The following is a 27,611-nucleotide window of genomic DNA, read 5'->3' on the forward strand; positions in this document are numbered from 1 at the left end:
AGTAAAATTTTAGGTTTCTAGATTAGGGGTCCACAGGGGACAAGATGGAGGAATTGGGTGTGTCTTGTCCTTTTTCTCCTTCTTCATGCCCTCCATGTTTCACTGTAGTGTTGGCATTTTTCTGTTGGTTTAGGCTGGGGACACACTGTTCAACATAGGTGACAGATATTGGCACATTATTGTAAATATAGCACAGGTAGTTTCTGGTATATAATGTTTGTAACATCCCACTGAGGGCAGAGCCCCACACACTGCCCTGCAGGACAGACCTGCGGCAGGGCAGCAGAACATGTTAGAGATAAACAGAATAAACAACCTTGAAACCAGCACAGACAAATTATGGCTTCTTCTTTGGCAGCGGGGCTGAAAGACAGAGATTTTATACAATCTCGGGATCATCAATACCTCAGATTCCAACAATAATGTGGCAGAAGGGAGAGAAACAGGATGTGTGATTTGAGGCATGAAGGGTGGACTGCCTGCTGCAAAGTATAGGAAAATAACATCATTTCAGATGTGTACAAAGATCCCTGCCACGTGTAGCTGGTTCAGCCTCCCTACACAGTTTAGTCCTAATCAAACTGCAACTTAAAATGTGTTCTAAGTTCTTCACTAGAATTAAGAAATTACATGTCTTGAACATACTTCAGCTTCATATATTTTGTGTAATAAAAGAATAAAATACTTTTTAGGGTGAAACATTATATATAGCAATGTAATGGTGTTAAATGCCAATGGTTATAATTTGATTTTTCTTTTAAAAATATTGTGCAAATTTATAGTATCTGATTTCTTCACCTTTTTTTTTTTTTTTCTCTGTGGGATCTCTTTAATAATGATATTTTTGTTCCTGTGGTTGGTTCTTCCTGTGCCTGATTTCAGAAGAACAGCTTGAGTGACTTCTTCAATTCAGTTTTTATATAGTGACAAGTATCTCATGCTTCTAATCCAAACGCTGTGTGCTTGACTAGCCTCAATCCAGAGGGTGAATATCCCTCTATGAACAGAGCCTAATCTAATAGTTTTCAGAATATATATGAGCACTATTCTTCTATTCTAAGCTGCCACATGCTATAGTCCCTTTTATGAACCAAGAATTCATTTATAAATAAGATTAGGAATTTATTGTTGCTAATCCTTCCTTATTTTTAATATCCACTGCTGCTGGATTACTCTGCTTTTCATTTACAGGAACTGTAATATTTGGAGTGCACATTTTTCATTTTTTGTTTGTTTACTTTTTTTGGGTTTTTTTCTTTGCTTCCAAGTCAAACCAGAAACTTAAAACAGGAAACTCTCTATATGATGCAAAAGGAATGAATAGCTGTGATTTCTCATTTCAGGCTGATGTATTGGTCCAGTGTTTTAGTCATGAACCTTTGTTTAATGTTAAATTGTGCTTTTTCTCTACACTGATAGTTCTTCCCAAGTCTATCATCAGTATACTCAATTAGCACAGTCTTACCTAGGTGGTAATTGTTACTTATGAGAATGTTAAAAGAATTTTGTCCAAAGACCAAGCTTAGGTTCTTCAGAATTAAGCAGAAGCTAGTAGAGTTTGATTTCCATTTAATATATGAAATATTTGTTGTCTTAGGAAGATCTAAGAATATTTGATTCCTACCTTCTATTTGTGTTAAAAAATGACAGTTCGGGGTTTTTTTTTTTAATTTATCCAACATGAAAATAATCACACTAAAAATACTGGTCTTCTGATACACAACTTTAAATTTACTTTACTTTTAAATCAAAATTTAGTTCATGTTGCATTAAAAAAATTATACAGATTGAAATATTTTTCCTTCTTCAATCTTTTTTATATATTTGTTGCAAGACCTTACTTGTTAACTGTTCTTTTCATCCTCCTTGTAAGCATTAATTTATTCTTACCTTGTTTCATTTTTTCGATTACATTTTTGGAAATGTTTTCAACAGGTTTAGGTGAAAATTGATCAAAGAGGTCTCTTGATTCATTAAAGTCTATTCATTAAAGTCAGAAGGTTCTCAATAGATTTTTGGGTTTTTGCTGATGGATTAAGATTGTCTTTCCAGACAAACCCTTGTGAAAGTATTTAGCTGAGTATTTGCTGCATTTCATTGTAGATGGTCTTAATTTTGTCTTTCTGAAATGAAAAGTTTGATTTTTTTTTTTGTTGTTTTTGTTCTCGCTGATCAGATATGATTTTCTAGTTGTGCAGTCCAAGGTTATATATTCTGTGCTCTGATTTAGCTACTTGACAAAGCAATAGTTGATGTTTTGTGGCAAAACAACATCAAAAAACCAACAAACAAATCCCATCTCAATCAGATTTCTGTATTCCCAATACTGGTACTCAATGCTTTTGAATGTATATCTGGAGAGTTGAAAATGTATTCATTTCTAGTGATATCTGCTGGCAGACCAAATCCACCAAGCAGTCAAAAGAGATTGAACTTGAAAAGGAAGCTTTTCTACAGGACTTGCAAAATTCTTCTGTGGGTTGAAGTCACAAAGGAAAGAAAATAGTTTGCTTTCTATTTTTACTCTTCAATTAATTATAAACCTGTATAAACATGTATACACATATATAAACTTCTGCCTTTGAATAACATTTTTAAATGGCTTTTGCAGACCTGCAAAATTATGACTTTGGAATAGCATGTGAAGTTATTTCACAGTAGAATCAAGAAAACATTGCTTAATATAATGTTAGTCTTCTTACTAAACCAAAGCTCTTAACCAGAAACATTATTTTGGCATTTCATTCATTTAACAAGACTTCATTGATTCTTAGTACATACAGTTTTGAAACTGATTCTTGACCATCTATAGTTGTTTTGTGTAAAAATAAGAGTTGTAAATGTATAAAAGCTTCTTGTGACAGAAATTGCATTAATCCGGTGCTTATATGTGTGTGTGATTGGGAATATGTGGTATATTGAATTGCACTTTTTTCGGTTTCACTCTTTGTAAAAAGGAAAATATGTCTTTGAATCTCATTGCTCATGGCAGTTTCATGTTATGTGACCAAGGCTGAAGTTTTTTGGCTTACACATCTTCCCCTAAAAGTTCACAACAGTTCATTAAGAGTAACTTTTAGAAAGCAGGTAGTGGACTTAAATAACTCTAAAGTGCTTGTGTATCTTCTGTAGCATACAGATACGAAGTGTGCATACATATGTAAACTCTCTTAGAATATTTTGCAGACGTGTTATTGAACATTTAATTTAATAAGTATTCAGGAACAGTCTTCTGTTTCTGCTTTGCTTAGTCATACTCCTAAAGTGCTTCCTCTGCAGAGCCTATTACAGCAAATCTTTTGAAGTGTTTCATCAGAAGCTGCAGGTGTCTAAGACAAGTGAGACACCCGAATAGCTGCTTTATGAGATCTGCTCATCATGTGGTATTCACACAGATTCGTGTTTGTTTACAAATCAATTTAAAATTCAGCTCTTGCAGCAAGCACCAAGACAATAGTTAAAGATTTATTTCCATCATAGTTACTGAAGAAAGAAAAACCAATAGGATCAGCTACCTGATCTATTTCCAGTACACTGTTTTGAAAGATTCACTTTACTGTTAGAGCAGATGAGGAAGCCATAGCTAAAAAAGGCTCAAAGTTGTCATTATTTGCTGTGTTTACCACAAAGGGCACATGCTAAAATCTTACTAAATCCAGGTGCACCTTTAAGAAGTCACTTAACTTATTTAAATTATTAAACTGGGGATGATAAATTAAAAGACTGTTTCGTTGTTTATTTTCTCAGCATCAGTTGCCAGAAAAATTGCTATCCTCCTACATTGTTTCTAAACCTTTTTGCTTGGGAGAGTGACCAAATTTTTCATCATTTCTGACTTTGCCAGGATGCATTTGTTCTGCGACTTAAAGCTGTTAGATATGCTCTAAATACTCTGAAAATTACAGATCGCTTGGATGGCCCTGTTAGTCAGCATCTTCAGCTGCCGTGTCTCCCAGAAGCTGTTTCAGGCTGATGGGTGGAGCACACAGCCATGCTCAGCTCTTGGCTTTGGCCCTGTGCCTCGCTGGGGGTTTTCCTGCTGGCATCCTTTGTGTGCCTGGCAGCTCTGAGAAACACAGAGCTATCTAGATGGAGCAGGTCGCTCCATCTCCATCTCTTGGATCCTCCACCTCTGTCCCTCGGATCCCCCATCTCTGTCCCTTGGATCCCCCATCTCTGTCCCTTGGATCCCCCATCTCTGTCCCTTGGATCCCCCATCTCTGTCCCTTGGATCCCCCATCTCTGTCCCTCGGATTCTCCATCTCTGTCCCTTGGATCCCCCATCTCTGTCCCTTGGATCCCCCATCTCTGTCCCTCGGATTCTCCATCTCTGTCCCTTGGATCCCCCATCTCTGTCCCTTGGATCCTTCCTTGGATCCCCCATCTCTGTCCCTCGGATCCTCCATCTCTGTCCCTTGGATCCCCCATCTCTGTCCCTTGGATCCCCCATCTCTGTCCCTCGGATCCTCCATCTCTGTCCCTTGGATCCTCCATCTCTGTCCCCTGGATCCCCCATCTCTGTCCCTTGGATCCTCCATCTCTGTTCCTTGGATCCTTCATCTCTGTCCCTTGGATCCTCCACTTGCCCATATGCAGCTGGGGAAGGGGCAAGAGGGTGGCACAGCCGCTTTTTGGGGGTGGGAAGGGTAGAAGAGGAGGGGTAGGGAAGAGGAAACATAATGGTGGCTGCAGGAGAGGAAAATAGAAGAGGATATGGGAAAATGGAAGAGGCAGTGGTACGGGATGAAAGCAAGAGGGAAGAGAAGCTGCAGCAGGGTGTGGTGAGTAGACAAGGCTCTGTGGAATATAAGGAGGAGGAGTAAGCAATGGCCAAGAGCTTCTTTGGAGAAAAGCAGAAGAAATCACTCAGATACTGCTTAGAGTTGTGTTAGAGCCCTGTCATTTGTGTGTTCCTACACTGTGGTCATCAGCACTAAAGTCGTTCAAGCAACAACAGACACAAAAATTATTATATTTCCTTTGTCTCTTCTGATGATGATGCAACATCACCAGATAACCCCAGTATTGCTGAAAGTTTGATCCCTGACTTGGGAGTTCAGGACACAGCCAGCCTGCTATTGTCCTGTGAGTGTGTCCCACTTGGAGAGGGTTCTGGGACACTGATGGTTTTGCTTCAAATCCTAAATTGTCTCAGTTTTGCTTCAAATCCTAAACTGTTCTAGGCAGAACAGTTTTACAGCTGCCAACATTTGCAAGCTTGACAGCATCACAGAGTTTGTTTCACATGTGCATTAACTTTTAAAGTGTATCCTAACTAGAAATGCTAAAAGTTAAGGTCTGTATGTCCTTCCTTTTTCCTTATTTTGAATTGTATTGCTTAGACTGTTCCAAACATTGCAAAAAAAAAAAAAACTCAATGTAAATGAGAAGTATAGTTGAATTGAGACTTTGGCAGTGTGCCAAATATAATTGCATTAAAAAAAGTATCAAACATGTTTCAAATATGGATATTGTATTAATTTGAAATAATATAACATCTAAAATAAACCAATATGATTATTTCATTGATATATGTATATAGATAGATTAGTTGTATAAATATGTATTTACATAAGATTCTGAGACCTGATGTTCTAAACTGTCCAGTAAACACAGTCATCCTGCAAAAATCAGGAAGAATTCCCTCTAGCTCTTTTGTCATCTACATGTCTGGCTTTTGCACAAGGTAAGAATACCCTATAGTTATCCATCCTTGGAGCCTGTCTGAAAGAGTCAATTTTAAGCTAAAAAGCCCCAAAACATCCAAAGCCCAAATCTAATACTTCCCTCTCCTTCCTTCCTTTTTTGCATGCCATAGATCATTTAGGCGAAATACAACAGTAGAAGACAGAGCAAAGTCCCATCACTGATTTTTCCCTCATTTATTGGTGTGATATTTGGGAGGGGACAGAGGGAAGCTTAATGTATCCTTCTGTGAATGCAGCTTCCCCCTGGCTTATGAGAACTATTTTGCCAGTTTTATTTCTTCTTTTAGCTGCCTCCAAGTTTATGGCCCATCTGTTGGGCATAAACAAGCCAGCAAGTTGTCTTGAGTTGCAAGAAATGCCTGATTCAATGGCAGTTTAAAGCAGAGCCCACTGTTGGACAGTAATGTACAAGGATTAGATGTGTGCAGCATTGCAGAGGCTTTTGTAATACAACAGGTATTGGGGTGTAGCAAATTTGAGTGACTTGTAGCTAGAAAAAAGGAGTGACAGATTCTGCTGAGAGCTTGCTCTTTCTTGCCGTGGTCAGTTGTCAGAATCTCTAAATCAGCCAATATGCAGGCATTCTTGCAAATGATTGAAGGTCCTGCATAGAAATAATTGAAATATTTTATTCAGTTTCAGGGCATGAGGACTCAGCAGGTTCATAAGTTTTATGAAGCCAGAAGTTTTTTGCCATCACTCCCTGTTGTAAGGAATTATCTGGAATTCAGCTGCAGCTCCAAAGCCCTGTCCTTCCCCGTGCTGCTCTTGCAGACAGGTGTTCTGGTGCTGAAAGTGTCGATGCTCCTTCTGCTGCATCTGTTGTCAGCTCCCTGTGCCAGCACTTTATTGGGCTGTAATGCAAGGCCTGGAGAGTTTAATTTATGAAATAGCCTGATGTTAATATCGGTGCTTACTTGGTTCGAAAACTCTCAAATCATCTTTTAAGAACGGTGGTTTTTTGCATAGTAAAACTGCTACAGCAGAGTAATTTTATGTAAGAATATACTCCATAATTATAAGAATAAATGTATTCACTATATTGATAATTAACACTATTAGCTTTGATAATGAACACTTTTAACTTTGTTGCAGGGCCGTAGTGGTTGTAAATCTTTTTGGACATCAAGATTTTCTGTTTTGGGGTTTTATTCAGCTTTCAAGGTTTTCTGAGTCACCTTAAAAAGTGCTTCAACCTGCCATCAGGTGGTCAAATAAAATACAAAATACAGATAAATAAATTTAAGTTACTGCAGATCTGGAACCTGCATGCCTGGGACAGAGAGGTCAGTATGTAAATAACCTAAGAAATCACAAGTGCCTAAAGAAATGTGTCAAAGACCTACTCTTGCATAGGAGAATATGCACTGATTTCTCATCATTATGGCTGAATTTGTAAATCTGGATTTGATGAAAAGTGGGCAAGAACTATCTGCCTATTCATACAAAGTCAAGGTGGTGTTAGTACAGTCTTGAAAAACCATTCCTTCAGGCTGATGTGCTCATTTTATCTACAAGTTTGAGGCAAATTCTGTATTTCAGAATTCTCTTATTTTCACTGGGTTTTTTTTATTTTTTTTGTTTTGGTTGCTTAATTAGTTTCACTCTTCTGAGGAATTTCTTCCTATGCAGCTGTAGTATTTAAGCAGATAAAAACTAACAGGGACACTTTGTGGAGTCTTGAGCTTTCTATGCAAACCAGTTTCTTTGACCCACTTCCCAAGTAGTTAGATGTATTCTTCTAGTGTTTTTGGGTTTTGTTTGTTTGTTTTGTTGGTTTGTTAGTTTTTGGTTTTTTTTTTGTTTTGTTTTACCACTTGGCTTTTACTGTTCTGTTCTATCACTGGTTTCTCAGCAGCACTGAGAAAATTTTTAAACTACAACTTGCCAAAACAGAAGATCATGTTGATGGTGTAAGTGCAATAGTAGCCTTTAAGCTATACTTGCTACTGTCAAATTGGTGTCTGTAATTGTGTATCAAATCACCTTTCCAGCTTTTGGTATGAAATTGACTATGTAGCATTTTGAGTTGCTTTCTTCCATTTACTTCTGTTTTCAATATTCCATTTAATTACTTGGCTTAGCCTAATACATGGTTTTGTTCTTACATCCAGAAAGTATAGTTTTACTCTAATTGTTATATCTGATTTCACATTAGTGTGCAGTATCCTAGCAACTTAATTCTGAGGTAATTTTTCTTACTTTGTTGTTATTACTTCTGCAGTTTGACCAACCTTTTCTTTTCATTCTTTTGCAATGCGAATCTAAATATGGTTCTGTCTAATCTGCCATTTGTTCCTTCAATAAAATAGAGAATATCCAGCTATAAGAAATGGAGTCTAGATTAGTCAAGTCTGCTGAAAACTGATGAAATGTGGATCTTCTTGCTGTGTTAATGGATTTCTGTTCTTTATTTTTTATTCACATAAGTAAATGCAGCTTTCTGCCATGAAATCTCTCTTGACCCTGAAAAATGTTTGTTTCTATATCTTTGGTGCACACAGAGTTTTGTTCTGCAGAATTGGCATTCACACTGGGGAGGTTGTCCTGACAAGTGTGTGTTTATATCTCCAAGGCTGTTAGTTTGGGAAGCTAAATAGAAAGGACTCTTCTGCATATGCCTGATGTGTTAGCAAATAGGTTCTGCTTATTGGGTTATATATATACAGTTCTATTATTGGGTTATATATATACAGATCTGTTAGACTGTATTTTGCTTTTGGGTTTTTTTTTTCTGTTTTATATTTTGCATGTTTGTAGTTATTAGACATGTCTATTGTTGAAGTGACATACAATTTATTTAGCATCACTTTTCTTTTAGGTAGTCCCTTTATCAGAGTTCATTTTGGGAAGAAATTTGTTTACATTTTGCAATAGAAAGCAAACATCATTGTGGATTAAGATTAACATCAAGCTTGGAGAAAATAGGATTGGAGTGCTGTGCAGCTGGAATTATTTGAAAGTGTACTGGACTGAGGAATTAAAGGACAGCTGTTCTTCCATGTAAACTAATATGGATGTATTAAATATGAGAGTAGTATTGACATGTTTATAAAACTCAAAAGTACACTATATATGTGTCTTTGTAATGAAAAGAATTTTGAACCTTTTCTGACATTACAAAATTAAAGACCAAAGTAAATAAAATTTATTAAACCTATGCATAATACATCATTACTGAAGTGTTCATTAACATGGGGATCATCTTCACAACAGTAGCTTGATTTATTGAATTTCACTCTTTAGCTGTAAGGAATTTGTAAATTACAAAGGGGACAAAGCTATTGCTGGGACAGGGAGAATGCCTATGCCACTTGATAATTTTTGATAAATAAAATTCAAAATGTCTTTGGGGAAAAGAGTGCCTTGTTAGAAAAAGAACTGCTGTAAATACCTATTACCTCATCATGCTTGTCCTAGAGGCTGTAAAGTCAGAGACCTGAAAAGACTGGAGTTGTTGAGAATCCCTGTGGTCAGAAGTAAATGTACAGAGGATCTCAACTGCACCTTCTGGCTGCTGCTGGGCATTGGGAAAGCAGCAAAGCATAGTAAATCTTATCTCACAAATCTGCTGGGGAGGGGGGGGATATGGCACTGCTTCAGCTTGAACTCTGCAATTCTGTGCTCTGGAAATGTAGACATGACTATAGTTTGCCTTCCCTATATCCCCTCTTTCCTGAGATTCTAGATTTTTAGCTTTGTGTATAATATTTACTCAGTAATTCATCTTTTCAGTTGTTGGATTGAATGCTTGTGCCAGTTAATGAGCAAAGTAAAATTTCTTTAATTTCCTCAGTGGAAGTCTCCTCACCAGTCCCTTCTCCTTATGCTTTCAGTACTAAGAGTATTAAGAAAATGTGTAGTGTTGCCCTGATTTTTAAAAGTGTTGCATTTTCTTTTATAGTTATTTTGAAAGTTTTAAAGTTCTTTTAAAAGTTTTCTATGCCTTCTGATGTTTACATATTTCTACTAGAGTTCTCACGCATGTTCATGTAAATAAAGATTGTTTTATATTCTTCTTCGTGGGAGGAGAGACTTGATGGACTGTTAGTTTGACTAGTGTGGTTGGAGAGGTGGCAGTTTCACCCTCCAATCCACAGTCACTCTTGGAATTCTGTATATTGTGAAGTCAGAAATAAAATTTTTCTCTTTTGAACTTACCAAGGTTCTGTATTCTCATTTTGTGTCCAGTAGTGACAATGTAGTTATTATTAGAATTCCCAGGAAGAGAAAGAAAAGTTGATCTGCATGTTAGATTAAGGATAGAAAATACTCAAATAATAAAAAAAATGATAGTAATGAGAATATTTAACACTTCCTAAATTGTGGCTTTTACTAATGAAATTTAATGTAATGTACAAACATATTTTTCCAGGCACAAATGAAGAAAAATAGAGATCCAGTTTGTTTTAATCAATTTTTATTAATTCTGCCCTGAAGCTCTTCATGATTTCAGCATGGAACACAAACATGCAGAGCAGCAGACAGAGGGGAAATCTGTCTCATTAATCTCTTTTGGACAGAGCATGGTGGAGAGTCATTTAGGATGCAGACAGGTTTTATGGATAACATGCTGTCTGTGTTTCCACCCAGGCCAGAAAGGCTTCTGTGTCCTGCTCCAAAAAGGTGCCAAGCTGTGAGTACAGAGAGTGCAGTCAGGGAAGGGGTGAACAAAGTTTCCTGTCTTCAGCTTGGGAGGTGGGGGAAAAAGGCCAGGGTCTCCAGATTTTTATTCCATGAAAGGAGTTATTGATATTAAACCACATAACTGTGTCTTATCAGAGGCCTTCAGTGCTAGTTGCAGGCATCTTTATTTCTAATTGATGAGAAATATTTGTAAAAGAGTAAATACCTGATTTTCAAAGGTTTTTTTTTGTTTAAGTTTTGGTTTTCCAATTTGAGATTAAATATTTTTCCCAGGTTTGCTTTTAGGATTAAAAACTCCAACTATAACTGAAATAAAAAAATATTATGGGAAATACCTTTAAAAAGACAGAAAATCAAACCCCACACAAACCCCCAAACCTGGAGGAGATAGCAGTTGGTGTTTTAATGAATAGCAAATTTTAATGTGTAGCAGATGGGAAGAACGTGATGTTCTGAGTAGTTTGAGGCTTTTTAAGGCATTTTGCTCAGAGTTATCTACAAACTAGAAATCTCCTAGTTCTTCAGCCAGGAGCTGGAAGTCTTCATATATCAAGCTCCAGCTCTGAGCTTTCATGTGCTCTTGAGCAGAGGCACTCTCAAATTTCTGTGCTCCAAAGTGCATTCCCTCTTCCAGAGAAAAGAGACACGGGAACTTGGGCACAGAAAGGTTCTTCCCTGCCAGTTCACACGAGGTGATAAATAATTGCTGATGTGATGGCACCATGTCCAGGAGCTGCCAGCAAGGGAAGGCAGCCTCCCCAGCTTGAGTGCCCTGAAGTTTCTGATTTCATAAAAGGTTAATCGGCTTTGAGACATTTTGATAATATTTAGCGTTTTCCAGAAATCCATTAGAAAATAAGCAGCTCTATTTAGAATTGGTATTAAAATGCAGCATATTTCAGCTGTGCAAAATGAGGTACTAGCCTGTCTCTCCAATGTGGAATACAATTTATATATTACATTTTATAAGTTATTTTCTGAAAGAAACTAATATATGATTTAGCTACAGAAAGCATATGTTCTGTAACAGACCACAGAACTATTCCTGTTCTTACAGGAAAGCATGAGTTGAAGCTTTGTGTATTACTGTCAATACAATCTGTATTCCTAATATCTACCCCCCAAAAAATAGCTTTGCTTCTTTGAGTTCTAAGTTTTATTCTTTAGTAACATCTATGGCCATTCAGTTTTTCTAATGACCCATATTTTAGAATCTGAAAGAGCTGATCTTTCCAAGAGAACAGGTTAGAAGGGGGAAAATCCCAGCTGACAGCTCCCTTTTAGATAGATAGCTTGATGGATTATAAACTTGTTCTTAAGTGTCTGCTTATTTGTTTCCCTCCTCTGATATTACTGAGCTCATTTTTATTTTAATGAGGGAGAAAAGAACCATGAGTACAGTAACAGTACCTAGTTTGATAGAGGGCAACTGAGTTATAAAAGTAAAGCACTGAGGATTTATATGGAAATTTGCAAGGAATTTGCATTTTTTAGCTGTATCTTCTGTGTTACAACTTGCATTTTGGCTTTGGAGACTGAGAGTTTGCTGTTATAATCAGCCTTCTTTTTTTTTTGTAATGTGTCTGAGTGCTAAGTCACTATTTTAAACCCTATTTACTGCTACTCTTCCAAAAAGTTAATGTAAAGGAGGATTACAGCCATCATCTTTTGATGTTTCACTACATAATATTATAGAAATTGGCTGTCTGGGTTCCCTAAGTGTCTTTCCTGCCAGATGAAAGTCATCAGGAAATGATAAGTATACTTTTAGTTTAGTCTGCTGCCATCTCTTTCTGGGCAAGAAACTCCAGCCCAGACTGGCAGAACAACACTGGTGTAGGAATGAAATATCTGAGGGATGATCTGTAGTTACTTGTCCAAGAGTCTAGATGTGAAGGAAAATCAGAGTGCACTAAATGAGCTTCTGAGACATCTCCTATTGTACAAGAGAAAGGACCACCACTTTGATATCTCATCATCTCTTTCATGCCAAATCAGAGAGCAGACTCCCCCCTCAGTCATCAGGGGTTCCTGGCAGGTGTCACCTGTCTCAGATAAGTGCTTTAACCAGAGGGCTTGGAGAATACTGCTCCATGAGCTCCCTCTCTAGAACAGCAGGTTATAAAGTGTTAGCTACTCAATGTTACAATTCTGATAAGAGTGTGAAGTAAAATAACTTACTTCACTTGCTAAAAAAAAAGCTTAATATTCCCTTGGGTGAGACAGGATGGATTAAAACTCTTCTGTCTGAGTAGTAACTCTCTTCTTTGCCATTTTTTGATTATTTAAACCACTGCACTTTTGGGATTCCATACATCCCACTTGAATGGTAGTGGATCAGCAATACCCTGTTCCCTTTGACTTTTTGTGATGGTTATTTGAAATATAAAAAGGTTCCTCATTTTTTCAACTCCTTTTCTAGTGACGGCAAATTCTAGACCTGCTTATTTGACAATGTTAGATTCTCAAGATAGATGCTTAAACCTCTGAGACCTGTGGAATGAAATGAAGTGTTTGCTGTCATCCAGCTTGTATATTTTCCTCTAAATTGCATCCTCTGCTCTTAAATTGCTCTTTTCTCTGAATGCTCTATGCAAATTGGGCCCTTCTTTTTGACTTGGATACCACACTTAAATAATTGCAGTGTAAATGCTGAGTAATATTACTCTGAAGTACCATAGTTATTTGGATCTATTAAAGATGGTTTTTGAAAGATTTAAGTTTATAACCATTTTTTTTTTGTTTGAACTTGAGAAGTTCTTCATAATGTTTTCATAGTCTTCTCAAAATCATACATTTTTCAGATATTTTCTTTTCCTGAAAAAGCTAATACCTGCCAAATGAAGTGGCATGATTGCTCAGCACTACTAGGGAAAAGAATTGTCTCAGTTCAGTGCAAACCCCAGGTAATATTTGTAAAAAGAGAGAAGCAACAAGAGAAATCAGGAGTTATGATAATGGCAGTTCTGAATGGTGTTTGAAAATTCAGTCTACAGCTGTGATGTATTGGGAAAAACAAATTAATTTTCCATAGAGCCTGCTGTAAAGGTGTAGGTCTTTTCTTCTGACCACCAAAGTGAAAGTTCCAGGCTTATGTTGCAGCATGATTAACTCACTGGAATATAAATTTACTTGTAAGGGTATTTTTTAATAGGTGCTCACAGCCTAAAAATTACAAACCAGTTTTAGTGAGATTTCTATGAAATTGTTCATAGTTCAATACCTTCATTCTCTACAGGTTAGCTGTCCACCATGGTTTGTGCACAATGGAAGGACATTGAGCTGAAATTGTTTAAATGACGAAGAAAGAAGAGCTCCTATGATTTTTCTTTGAGAGGAAGAAATTCCTATCCTTTGGAATTATTCCTCTTTTCCTTATGAGGCTCCTGATTACAAAGAACCCTTTCTCTAGCCAAGGCATTTAAAGGAAGTAGTCAATGGACTTCTGAACTAAACTCAGAGGGCTTATTTAATTTTTGTTCATTTTCATTATTTTTCTCTTATGTTTTCAGCCATGAATATTTGTCAGTATGTTTCAATTGAAATAATTTAACTGACTTTTAACTTTAGTCTTTTTTAGGTGGTGACTTGCACTAAATTACTGATGGGACTTCAGAATTATATATATAAATTGTAATTCCATTTGATCTAGATGTATTCAGAACCCTCACAAACAATATCTTGGTATCTCAGTTGGCTGATTAAAAATAAGTATGAATGAAAATTCTGTCACTCTTCTCAATATTCTAAAACTATTCACTTCCTAAATATTTTTTAATAAGTTGGAACTTGCAAATCGTGTGCTAAGTTTATGTAATAAAGTCTTTTCTATTAGAAATGCTCTATAATTACATTTTTCAGTCGTGAAAAATGAATTAGTGCTGCATTTTATGTGATGACAAATTTTCCTGTTTGTTCTAATTCTACTGAATAGCATGCTGCAACTTCTTGGCACAGGCTAGAATAACTCTATTTAGCCATGAAAGTAGGAACTGTGCTTAGTACCAGAAAAGGCCAATATTGTGTGTAAACAATTAACTTACATGAAAGCAGGGCAAAACTGCTGTGAGAAGGACGACACGGGGAATTGGCTATCAGACACCAGTACACCAGTTTGTCCAGACAATTGGGATCAGTGAATGTGCCTGAAATGGAGTTTCAGCAGGACTGATGGGCAAGTGGTGCAGATATTTTCTCTTCTGGGAATATAACTTTATCCTTGTCTAACTTTGTTTTGATAGTGGAGAAGTAGGAGATGGAGGACATCAGCGCTTTTTTTCTTTATTGCTGAAAAATCTGATTAGAGACATAGCCAAGCTTATGTTTTATTTTGTCCTATGGGAAAGCGTTGTTTTTGTTTTGTCCATTCCAGAAGAAAATGGAAAATACCCGAGAGACAAATTCTCAAAAGAAAACACACTTCAGGTCTGTCAAAACACTTTGTTTTGATAAGTGTGGTCTCCTGTTGTATTGTTTTTAACCTTTATTAAAGATTGGTAATCAGGTTGCCTGCTATTTGATGTAGTGTCGCTAGCCATGGTTCTTACTGACGCTTCCTTGGTTCTTGTGAAGTGTCAGATGGAACCAACCAACCATGTTCTTGTGGAACTCCAGAGAATTGGGAAACACGTCAAAAAAACAAACAAACACACACACCAGTCTGGGTCCACTGAATCACCTCCATTTCATGCAGCTTTCTGAACTAGATCCAGCTAATAAGTGAAAAGAAGGATTTTAGACAGGAGAGATAATAATGACTATTAATCTGATTCCTGAATTAGATTGCACTTCTGGTGCTGCCATCTAATACTCAGGTTAATATCTAGTTATTTGCTTCTCTTTCTGCCATGTGTGTGCTTTTTGCCATTGAGACACCTTTCTTCTTTGTAATACATAGATAAAGCTTAGAATGTTCTTTATGTTATAACTAATGTACTAAATGCATTGTTCAAATAGGACAGAATATTCCATGCCTGTGTATATTATTTGTGATGCCAGATGAATCTCTTGAGTCACTTAATTCAGAGTTTTTGCTTGTCAACTGGAAGGCTTCCTCAGCTTTTAAATCTGAATGCTGTGTCAGACGTTCAAAAGCTTTCCAAAAGTCAATGTACATTGCATTCACTGGGCTTCTCTTATCGGCATAGACAGTCACTTTGTCACAGGGGGAAATTAGGTTGGTCGAGCACAATTTGCTTTTTGTAAATCCATGTTGACTGCTCCTGATTGACCTTTTTAAACATGTTTTGAAATGAATTGTGAGGATTTACAATCTGCGGCTTATGCCTTTCTTGTTATCTCAGGTGGTTGCTTGATTTCCTTTTAAAACACAACAAACCCAAACCCCATAATGAATGATTTTGGCTTTGTTTAAAAGCCTTTGAAAATCTTTGTAAATTCCTTAGATGGAACATCATTAACCTTGTGCTGTTGTTCCTCACAGAACTGCATTATTTTTCCAGGCTTTTCTTCTAAAACCCACGTTGACTCTTCCAATATAAATCATATTTATCCACACATTTTGCTAACTCTGCTCTCTTTGTGTTCCTTGCTATTTTGCCTTCTATAGCAATCAGGAACCTGAATCTACAGTTCCCTTAATAAACCATGGAACCATTTAAAGATTTTTTTTGTAATTATTTTTTTAATAACTGTCATTTCCACTTTATAGATAGGAAGGTAATTTTAAATGTGATTTCATTGTGCAAGCTGTGATGTATTGCACAGCAAGCAATACATCGTGCTAGATGGGTGGTTCCCTACCAACATCAGCATTTGTGGGAGTATCTTTGCTGGGTTTTTAAAAATTTACATAGTTCGGACTGTCTTGAGGGTCTCTTATCAGTTCCTGGTGCTGATCAAGACATTCATTTGATCCTGGCTAAATATGATTCTTAAAAAGTAGTTTCCATCCTAATTTAACAGCTTCAGGCTGTTCCAGCAAGCTTAAGGTGAAACATGTGATGCAGTTATCCAATATTAGTGACCAATGGAGGACAAAAAGTGCTTTGGACAGGAAAGTTTATGATGTGATGACTTTTCACAGATCAGAAGAGATTGTCAATACATCAGACAGCTCGAGCACTACAGAGGCAGAAATTGTCACAGTACAAGACTCGTCACAACATAATACAGCAGAAGCAGTTTTGTAAATATACTAACTAAAATAGTTGTCTCCATTATTGTAATGTGACCTCTCTACTAATATATACAGTTTAAACTGAGTCTAATGAATAGGATAAGTAGGCAAATGGTGCAAGCAATTTGAAATTCTCTAAGTGTTGCAAAAGCAGCCTCACTGCAATTAGATGCTTGCCTTGCCCAAAGTTAGACTTTTTTCCCCTTTTTAAATATTTTTTTCTTTTCCTTAAAACAGGATGCATGTTTCTAGCTGAGTTTAATGGTTAGTCACTTGGGAATTTGTGCTGCTCCAGCTGATGTGAATTCCTAATCAGAATCTGTTGGTGGCTTTTCCATAAAGAATGTAAAACTGGTTGTGCCCACAACAGGAGTAAACAAAAGATGGCAAAAGGAAGCAAAAGCAAAGTGAACATTTTGGTGAAACTTCTCTGGAATACTATCCTAATCTCCAGTAAATTATGATTAAGATAGTACCTGTGTTACAGGTGATGTTTCCTATTTAATTAGGTGTTTGGTTGATGTTCACAGTCATCTTCAATAGCTGCCTTTAATCAGCAAACTTGATTGCTTTCCTATTCATCTCTTCTTTGAGATAATTTAATAATGGACCATCCAGCTGCTGTCTTAGAGCACTTAATTGAATATCCCCAATTTCAGTGTCAATCCTTGCAGAGCTCCACCAGTGACTTCTCCTTGCTGTGAACTGTGGCCATGTGTTACTGCACTGCTCCTTAGCTAGGTGTTTCCTCCTGCTGGATTTTACAGCTGGTGGCAGCTTTGTTCCTTTTAGCAATTGAGGAAGGGGCATTTTCAAAAGCTTTTTGTGTAAGTACACCCCTGTCCATGGCTTTTTAACACCTTGGCTTTACACGGCTTTAACACCCCAATAGCTTTCTGAATTATCAATCCCCTTCACAAAAGCAAGGAATGTCTGACTTTAAATTAAATTAAGCCTTTACCTCAATTTTAAAAACAGTTTCTATTAATCTACTCAAAAAATACATCAAATTCACAGAGATATAAGGGTTTTTTTGCCTCTATACTGTCTGCAAAGATGCACTCTTTTGAGCTTGCTTTCAACTGCCTTTTTTTTTTCTGAATCAAGTCTTCTTGCTCCTTGACAATTAGCCCAACAGGAATATTGTTGATAAAAGATTAAGAAAAATATGTAAAGCACTCTTTCGGTGCTAATCCTCGTAGTTCACATGCTTAATGCTTGTTGTGGCGTTTAAATGGCATTTTATTTCACTATTAATTAAACCCTGCTGGACAGAAAGGTCCCACTTTAAACAAATTTTATCAAAACTCACTTTAATTAAAGGTTAGTGGAACAAGCTAAAAAAAATCTGTCGGGGCCCCAAGGACACTGACAGCCCTTGATTGCCCTGAGCAGCATCACCTGGCACTGCAGCCTCACCCTCTGCCCCTGAGCCCTGGAGCTCCATTTAAGCTCAGCTCAGGGAACTGATCCTGCCCTGGGTCTGTCTGTAGCTTTGCACCTGAACATCAGTGGGATTTCTCTGCTTCTTCTTGGCTTGTTCCTTTCCCTGCTGCTCCCTGGAGTGTGTTGGTGGCACCTGTGACCAGTGCTTTGTGTCCCTGCTTGCTGTGTTCAGGCACTTCAGGGCTTTCGTTCACCTTTCGCTCTGGAGTCAGCCACAGCTCCTTGCCTGGGGAGCAGCCCAGCTCTTGCTGTTTTCTGCCAGTGCCTTTGGTGAGTTTTATAGATTTAAGTAATTGAACTGCTGTTAAAGGTTTTTGTTTTTAATTATCAAGGAAGATAAACTTAAAAAGAAATGATGTAGCGCATGTTGCAAAAAAGCAGCAGTGGCAGAGTGTTCTGTGATTTGATTTGTCTCTTTTCCCCAGTTTCCCCCCGATAAGCTGTGTATACTTAAGCTTAGCATACTTAAATTTTTCTTATGGCAGTCTTACATGTTCATTTTGGATTTGCCTTAGCATTGTTACAATTTTTATTTCAGAAATTTAACTGAAAGTGTATCATAAGTGTTTCATTTTCAAGGACCACTATCAAGAGCTTTTAGTTTTGGGTTCTCATTTTTCTTCTTTTTGTTGTCTGTATTTACAGCTTCTGTAGATAAATGAAAATGTTCTTGTCATTTTCTCACACACAGAGGGAATTATACTCTAGGTTGTTCGGGTAACAAGCCATTGGACAAGAGGAAACAGCTTTAAGTTGCACTGGGGGGGGTTTAGGTTGAATATTAGGAAAGCTTTTCCCTGAAATGTTGGTCAGACGTGGGAACAGGCTACCCAGGTAAGTGGGGGAATCCTCGTTCCTGGAATTGTGCAGAAAGTTATTGTTACCATTAGGGATATGGTTCAGGGATGTACTGGGCAATGTTAGGTCCATGGACAGGCTGGATGATTCTGGAGCTCTTTTCCAACCTAAATGTTTATATGATTGTGGGTTTTTTTTAATTTTTGGTATAACTTTTTTTTATATCTTTGCATTGCACCTCTGAAAGGTTGGTGGTTACACAAAGGGCTCTAGGTATCACTGAGAGTCCCACCTGATGTGGGAAAAGCAGGAATGTGCTATCCATGAAGTCCTGTTAGCTGAACAGTGAGAGCAAGGGCTTTAACACTGTCCCTTATGAGAACAGGTGAGCAGAGATGCTGATCCAGTCTGAAGGATACCTCCAGGCCTCTTCTGATAGTGCAGTGCAAGGACTGTTTTCCTTTTCATAAACACCTCTTAGAAAAAATTTCAGTTACTTAAAACTTAGCACTAGTATTTCTGATTAGCATCTCTTAACATATTATTTTCTCAGGCAACACTGCATACATTAAGTTCCTGTGTTCTGTGTGTGATACTGGGTTGTGTAGTTAATTGCATGGTTTAAATTATGGGCAGAGATGAGATAGACTTTGCCTGCTCTTAAAACCAGCTGTAAGGAAGGGATGTTTAAACTGATATATCCTGTGTTTCAGCATGAATTACTGCTTTTGGTCTGACATTGTCCATCTGCTCAGTGGGCAGAATTAATGCTGTCAGAGAAAATAGTCTCATGTTTGCCTGAAATGGCCATTCCAGGCTGGATTGTTTGAATTGTGTTGTAAAAGCTGACAATGCATAATGAGTTCAAGAATAACTTTTTGTATTATATAGTAATTAAAAAAAAAAAAAGCTTGGGTTCTGTCATGATTTGTGAATGCTCAGAAAATGCTGGAAAGTGTACAGCTGCAAAAAACAAAGTTGCTGCTGTTTAAAACATGCTTGTGAGCAGCTTGGATGCACAAACATCTCTGTAATTGAAGTAATGCAGAATTAGAGGCAGTAGAAGATAATTGGAAGATGATGTTCCTTTTTAACTTTTCCCTCTATTTCTTAGCTTTTAGCTTGGCAAAAGTTTTGCCTGAGTTCTCTGAGACTTAACCAGGTCTGCTTCAATTTGGGAACAATCTGCTGCTTCATCTTGGTACCAAGCTTCTCCCCTGGCTGCCTGTGCTGCTGCTCTCTGTGCTGAGAGAGAGCTGTGTCTGTGCAAACAGGGTTTCACAGCTGTTCCAGCTGAATGGGAGCAGTGCCTTTGGATTGTGCTTGCAGCAGCTCCCTGCAGAGGGAGGTTTCACAGGCAGCAGCAAAGAAGCTTCTCTCTGAGAAATTTTTGCTATGAATAATGTGGAATAGTCCTAACAGAATGTGCAGGCTGACATTGGTGTAGTTGCAAGCTAAAATAGCTTAATTTTTCATTGTGAACTGCACAATCTCTTTATGGTGTTCTCAAAAATAATGAATCAGTCCTGGTTACTGTAACCCTATAGTGGTGCTATTTTTGAGGTAAGTTTTGTGCATTAGGCTGGTTGTTGGTATTTTTGAAAAGAGAAAATTTTGTAGGAGTGTCACACAACTACCACAAGAATGGACTGCAAAGAAGTTCACTGTATTTAAAAATTTCTGTCTGAAATCAAGGAGTAAATCAATTTGAGAATAAATATGAAGTGAAAATAAATGTATTAAAGCAAATATGCAATTAAAGAAACACAATTAAAAAACCTGCACCTTTAAGTGAGGTCTGTTTCTACTTGTAGGAGCTACTATGTCACATGAACAGTTCTGCTTTTGAGTGCTTAGACGCCTATTGCAATTCACATTGCTTTCTAACTATGGCTCTGTCAAACTTCAAGTGGGATTATTTAAAATGGATTACTTAGAATAGCACGGTACTTTTCATTTGTTTTCCTTGCACATGTAGTTGTCAGGGCTTCTCTTTGCATTGCAACCTCTGCTGCTCAGAATTAATCTGTGCCAATTATTAAGGACTCAGTTGCCAGCAGGAACTCAAGTTAAACTGGTGTTGCTCCCAGTCATTCACCAGACTAGGGTTTGACATTCTTGTAAAAGGCCAGTAGAAGATTTAGGGAAATTCAGTGGAAAATGTGACTTCCTGCACTAAGATGTGAAAAACTCTCTTAATTTATTCTGGCATCACCTCCTTTTTACCATCACATACATTCTTCTCCACCTCCTTACAGCTGTAGAGAAATCCCTTCTCAAGCAAGCTCTTTTTTTTTTTATTCAGTAGAGGCAGGGATTTTGAAAATACTGTATTATATTGCAAAATACTCTCTCTACAAGCTCTTTAGATTTTAGTCCTTATTTCAGCTGATAAGTGAAGTATTTACAGTCAGTACTCAGTGATGCTGTATTTGTTTACATAACTTCTATGTATGAACTATTTAATATGATTTTTTTTCTTTGTTTCTCTGAGTTTATTAAACTTCCCTCTTTAATGGGTGGGCATTTCAGTACATGTGCAGTAAAACTTTGTACAACTCATGCTTTGTTTCAGCAGTGAGAGCCACAGCTCATACTTATCTCAGACTGTCCAATGTGCTAATATTGTAACTATGTAATTTTGACATGTATGTTTCTTGGAGGCTTATTTAGATGCATATTTGGATTTGGTGCATGGCTCAGGGCTTTAAATATAAAAGGCTAGGATCTGGCAGCCTTTGCTTCAATGACTAATTATACTATTAAGTGATTTCATGTTTATGAGCCATTTTTTCTTGGCTGTCACTGTTGTGGTATGAAATACTGTCTCTGAAGATTATTTATTTTAATAAAACAGTTCTTCCCCTTCTCTTGAATAGTTGCTTGGAGGTCTTTAAACTTATCACTGCTGGTTGTTTCAGTGGTTTCTCTGATTTAAAGATACTGTGTATACAAGCTGTTAGATGTTAGATCTGTGTATACAAGCAGGATAACTGAATTTTCTGAGCATCAAATTCTGGATAAGAAAACTTACTACTTTGTATTTATGCTTCAAGATTTAGATGTAGAAAAATGTTTCTTGCTGTCATGCATTAACTAGAACAGCAAGTGCCCTCCAAGCAGAGTTAAAATAGAACATTAAAACTTGCAAAATCCAAGTACAGTGATTTTTTTTTTTTTTAAAGAAACATTTTTGGTCCAAGAGCAAGGCCAGAAAAAGTGTTTCTGTGATGGCACAGGTTCTGAGAAGTAGCACATTAAAGCTAATCATTCTGCTAGGTTATTTTGTATCTGGATTCCTTCCACCGTCCAGAAGCCAGCAGTTGGAGTGTAGGTGGCACAGCAGCAGGAATGAACAAAATGGAATTACAGGGAGAGATGGAATTCCTCTGTTCCTTATGGTGTCTAAGTTGATGTGGAGTTACAAAGTAATGGAGACAGACGAGCTCATCTGACCTGCCAAGTACACACTTTTGAAATATGAGAATGCCTTAAATTTCACCTTATAATTTTATTTCATTCTGCCCTTGAAGATTTATGAAGAAATGCTTAAATTTTCCTTTGGTAAGGGCGTCTGGCAGCTTTAAATTTCAAATATTGGCTGAAGGTGTATTTCAACACCTAATACTTGCAGTTAAATGAGGTTTTCATTTCATCAGGCATAGGTAAAGACTTGGACATGTTCTCCTCTGATTACTGGTTGGTATTTTTTATTAGTTTGTTTTATTATTTCTACTTCTTTATTTAAACAATGCAGCTGCATTTGAATTGTAAATACTCTGGAAGACATCCAGTTGAAGCAGATGTTTCTACTGTAATCTGTTTAATTACAAAAAAAATAGTTTAATTGATTTTTAAATTTGGGAATTCTGAAGTTTAAATTGGCCTGGTCATAGTTATTTGCAAATACTTGGGTTAAAAAAAAAACAAACAACCTACTAAAACTGAGAAATATAATAAAATTGACAATTGAATATTTCTTGTTCATTTTCACTACTTTAATGAGACTAGCAAAGAGTATGTCGCTTCTTTCAGTTAGTCAGCAATTTCAGTTTATTTAATACTTGTAAATAAGAAATTACTGTATTTAGTCATACTAAAAATGTCCTGCTCCTCAGTATTGCAAGTTAATGGATAGATGACATTCAATTGAGAAAATATTTTATATCTACAATTTCTAATATGATAGCACAGCGTAGGATACTTCCAGTTGGTAGGTTGCTTTGGAGATTTCTAACTCATCCTGCTTTCAGAGCAGCATCAGCTGTAAGGTCAGATCAGGTTTTTCAGCTCTTGATCCAGTAGGAGCCTGAAAGCCTCCAAGGACTGAGGTTGCACAGGCTTTCTGGGCTGCCTGCCTGCCATCATCAGGAGGGCGATTCTTGCTGTAGCCAGTTTGGACCTTCTTTATTTCAGCCTATTCCCCTTGTATCTTGTGTTCCCAGCAGGCAGCACTGCCTACTTTGGGCATCATCTACCTGCTGTGATGTGGGATCCTCCCTGGGCTGCAGGTGGATCTCTGTGTCCCTGTGCCCTCCCTGGTCTGCAGGTGGATCTCTGCCTCCCTGTGATCCTCCCTGGGCTGCAGGTGGATCTGTGTCCCTGTGCCCTCCCTGGGCTGCAGGTGGATCTGTGTCCCTGTGCCCTCCCTGGGCTGCAGGGGCAGAGCTGCCTCACCTCACTCTCACCAGGGGCTGCAGGGGAAATCTCAGCTCTGGAACCTTGGAGCATCTCTTGCCCCTCCTTCCCTTGGTGTCTGCAGAGTTGTTCCTCATTCTCACTCCTCTCTCTCACTGCTGAGTCTCCTGTGCAGGTTTTCCCCTTCCCTTTCAAATCTTTTGCCTCAGAGTTGCTGCTGTTCCTGACTGGCTCAGCCTGGACCCCAGTGGCTCCACCTTGGACTCACCAGAGCCTGGCACTGGCTCTGTCACACATGGGGGAAGAAGCTTCAGGCAGCTCCACACCTACAGCACCTCTGGTTACCAAAACTTTGCCATGGTTTTGGCACCCAACACAGGCAGGTGTTTGCCTAGCTCTAGCCAGTTCTTTTCCAAAAGGGGGTAGCTTGATAAAACTGCTGAAGTCATTTGTGTGGCTGGTGTTGCTAGGTCTCAATGTGCATAAGGAAAGATGGTGTGTTGTTTTTCTAGGGATATTTGGTGGTTTCTGGGAGTCTCTACTAGAGTTCTGTAAGAATAAGAACAAGAAAAAAAAACTGCAGTGACTGTAATAATGGGGTAAAGTCTTGAAATACAAAAACAAAATGGGGGCTGGCAATTACACAAAAGAACCGTTGAAAACCAGTTTTGTGTTCAAGATTGTCACAGCCTCTGGACAGGAACTGTGTCTCCTGTGAGAGTATCTGCTGCACGCTGCTTATTAGAAAACAGTTGTTGTCTTGAAACTCCAGACAGGAATACTTGAAGCTGTACCATAGAGGATGATCACAAGTAGGCTTACTGTTTCCACAGCTGCTGCTTGCAGGATGAAGTGGTGTTATGAAGGTGGATTAATGAAGATGTAGTGTTGCTCTGGTTTTCCATTCCTTTTACCTAGTAAGACAACTTCATAATAGGACACCTGACTGTGTAGCAGCACTGTGGCCCCGTGTCTGCATCATGGCCATAGCTCTCTGTGTTTGTCAGCATTTTGGAAAATATCTGCTATTTCTAAGATGTTATGACAAGTGATTTAAATAAGCTTTTTTAAGAAGCTATACTGCCCATTCCAAAAAGAAAGAAGAAATCATAACAAATGACTGTCTGGATTTCACATAGAATTGTTGAGATATTTAAATATAAACACATATAAATAATATCTTGTGTATTGCCTCTTCCGAAAAGCAAAACTCTAACCTAAAATACAAGCAGTCAAATAGATGATGGTTATATTTCACACTGCTTCATTTTCAAACTCAATGAAAAATTTTATACCAGGTTTTCTGTATAAGAAGTCAAGTTTAGTGTGTGGATTTTTTTTTTCTTCATAGTATTCTACCACTTTATACTTTTCTTACAATCACTTTTTTTTTCCTACTCTTCCGTATATGCAAAATTGCATTGCCTTAATTGTTCCACACAGGTTTTCTCAATGAAAGTGATTTCTGAGGAGTTGGTGAGGCAAAAAATGGCATGGACTTTAACTTGAAATCAACAAGGTTAGTTGGGAAAACAAGTGGGTTCATTCAAGTTTAGGGTCTTCTTTTAGTTTCCCTGCCTTTTCAGTGGAATTTGATGTATTATTGGATGATTATCTTTCAGTATTATTGGGTAGTGTGGGAACAAAGTATTTCAGTCCCAGAGATATGTTTTGATGAAGTTGTTTGATATTGGACAGTTGCTTTTGGTCATAGGGAGGTAATTTGCTTTTTTTGGCATAAATCTAAGACAACCTCTTTGTCACTTTTCCCAGCTACTTCCCCTTGGACAGTTTTTCAACATTATTATTGGGATGAGTTTTAAATTTTATAGGAATGCTGAAAAAATTAAGTTGAGGTTGAGCTGGTGGCATCAGATGTAGGGGCCTGAGCCACAGCCACAGAGTGTGGGTGTCAGGGACCTGTTTCCACCCAGGCCAGAAAGGCTCCTGTGTCCTGCTCCAAAAAGGTGCCAAGCTGTGAGTACAGAGAGTGCAGTCGGGGAAGGGGTGAACAAAGTTTCCTGTCTTCAGCTTGGGAGGTGGGGGGAAAAAGGCCAGGGTCTCCGGATTTTTATTCCATGAAAGGAGTTATTGATATTAAACCACATAACTGTGTCTTATCAGAGGCCTTCAGTGCTAGTTGCAGGCATCTTTATTTCTAATTCATGAGAAATATTTGTAAAACTGTAAATAGCTGATTTTAAAAGGTTTTTTTTGAGTTTTGGTTTTCCAATTTGAGATTAAATATTTTTCCCAGGTTTGTTTTTAGGATTAAAAATTTTAGGACTGCCCTGTGCTGGCCACAGCTGGTGCCAGCTGACCCCCAGCCCAGCTGAGCTCACTGCCACAGTTGTCGGGCACAACTGGATCAAGGGAGGGTGGCACTGCTTGGTGCTGAAGGGAAAAAAGTGAGGAACAGCTCCGAGAGCCCCAAACACGGGGACAGGGAGAGCAGGAGGTGCAGCTACAGGAGCAGGGATTCCTCTGCAGCTCCCAAAGTGTGGGGAAGCAAATATTCCCTGGCAGCCTATGGACAACACCATAGCAGAGCAAATCTCCCCATTGCATCCATGGAGGATATTCTTATCCCTGGAGTATTCCACAGGCATGTTTTTATCCTTGCAGCCAGTGGGAGGGTTCCATGCTGGATAAAGGGAAAAGTGTGAGGAGGAAGAAGTAGCAAAGAGGAGCTGGGGACTGACCTTAAAATGCAGTCCAAGCTACTCAGAGAGGGTGGAGATAGAGGAGTCAGGAATGAGGGAGCAGAGATGAGCAATGAGGAGGGGAAGGTGTTTAGCTTTGGTCTTTGTTCTCACTGTGTAACTCTAGTTTATTTGGTAATAAATTAATTTTCCCCAGGAACGAGTCTATTTTTCTTTTGTGATGCTAATTTGTAAGTGATCTCTGTCTTTTTCTCAACTCATGGGCTTTTCCATTTTCTCTTCTCCACTGGTGAGAAGGGGGAATGAGAGCAGCTGGGTGGGTGCCTGGCAGCTGGCCAAGGTCACCTCATCAGGAGGTTAAAATCCATATGTGCTCTTGAGGGTATTTAGCACAAGGGTTTAAATTCAATTGCCTTCCTATTAAAGCATTTTCATAATTGGTGTGTTCAAATGTAGCCTATCTGTGAGACCAGCAAAATGTAAGTGATGTTTTATTTAAAATTTTGAGGAAGCTCTTGAACAATGTATACTGCTTCAACTAAGGCATGGAAAAGGCCTTTCAGTCCTGGGGTGCCATGCCAGTTAAAGTTTGTTCAATAGAAGCAACTTGTGTGTTTTCACAGCTGATTCCAATGAGAAATTAATATTTGGCAAATGGAGAGAACTTGATGTGGTAAATAGTAAGCTTCTGGAGAGGCTTGAAATAAATATTGTAATAAAAAATATGTTGAGAATTGTCCTAGAGTGTCTCCTTTTACAGAGAACAGATGGCCTGCAGATTATTAATGGCATACAAAGCTTTTTACCTCTTGGTCATGAGTTTGAACTGCCATGAGGCTGGACACGATTGAAAGTTGTGGCCATCTGTCTAATGGCCTACATGAAATGAGTTAGCTGTCTAAATCCAGTTGCTAAAGAGCATCACCTTCATCATCACACAGATATCACAAAAAAAATATCCATTTTTATCTTTGACCTGTTTGCCTTTTGAAAAGGAAATAGCTTTCAAAAATATCCAAATCTATGGTTTGCAAATTTATTTTTGGCATAATTTAAATTTGCTTTGTTTTTCCACAGATATGTGACTGAACATGTTAATTTAAAATATCCTGATTTTTAAGGGAATATATTAATATGCTGGTTTATTATGTTGAAAGAGGCATTTGATTTATGTTAGCAGCTGCCAAGAGTCTTAATCTGATTCTGATCCCATAGTTATACCACTGCAATACCTTTGCTGTGCTCTGTCTCCACACAGATGGAATGTTCCAAAGATCTTAAGGCCAATTTTAATAATTTTCAACTTTGTGGCTTTCCAAAATTCAGAATGATATTAGCAAACTCTGTACTTAGTTCATCTTGCAAAGCAAATGTTGCTGTTTCTCTTTTGAACACTTGATTGATGTCAAACAAATAAAACCTTTTTTCCTAAGCAGATGTTTGTAAGAAAGCCTGATATAAAAATCTGAGCCTTTTGATTCTTTAGCTTTTAGATCATAGACTTAATTTTCAGACAGGAAAAATTCATAAATGAGGAAAAAGTAGTGCCTTGAGAAGGAAAAAAAAACCCAA

The 27,611-nt window shown here is 37.9% G+C and overlaps 1 protein-coding gene and 1 long non-coding RNA gene across 5 annotated transcripts in view; both read left to right on the top strand.

The window, feature by feature from the left end:
* CADM2 (cell adhesion molecule 2) overlaps positions 1-27,611 on the top strand; it is a 585,014-nt gene that overhangs the window by 18,798 nt on the left and 538,605 nt on the right. The gene's annotated exons all lie outside the window — the stretch shown is intronic.
* On the top strand, positions 206-27,589 carry LOC140682225 (uncharacterized). The gene is made up of 2 exons (XR_012053574.1): positions 206-23,326; positions 23,399-27,589. It is a non-coding gene; the product is annotated as an uncharacterized lncRNA (long non-coding RNA).

The sequence above is a fragment of the Taeniopygia guttata genome, chromosome 1 (assembly GCF_048771995.1).
Source record: "Taeniopygia guttata chromosome 1, bTaeGut7.mat, whole genome shotgun sequence".
Lineage (NCBI taxonomy): Eukaryota > Metazoa > Chordata > Aves > Passeriformes > Estrildidae > Taeniopygia > Taeniopygia guttata.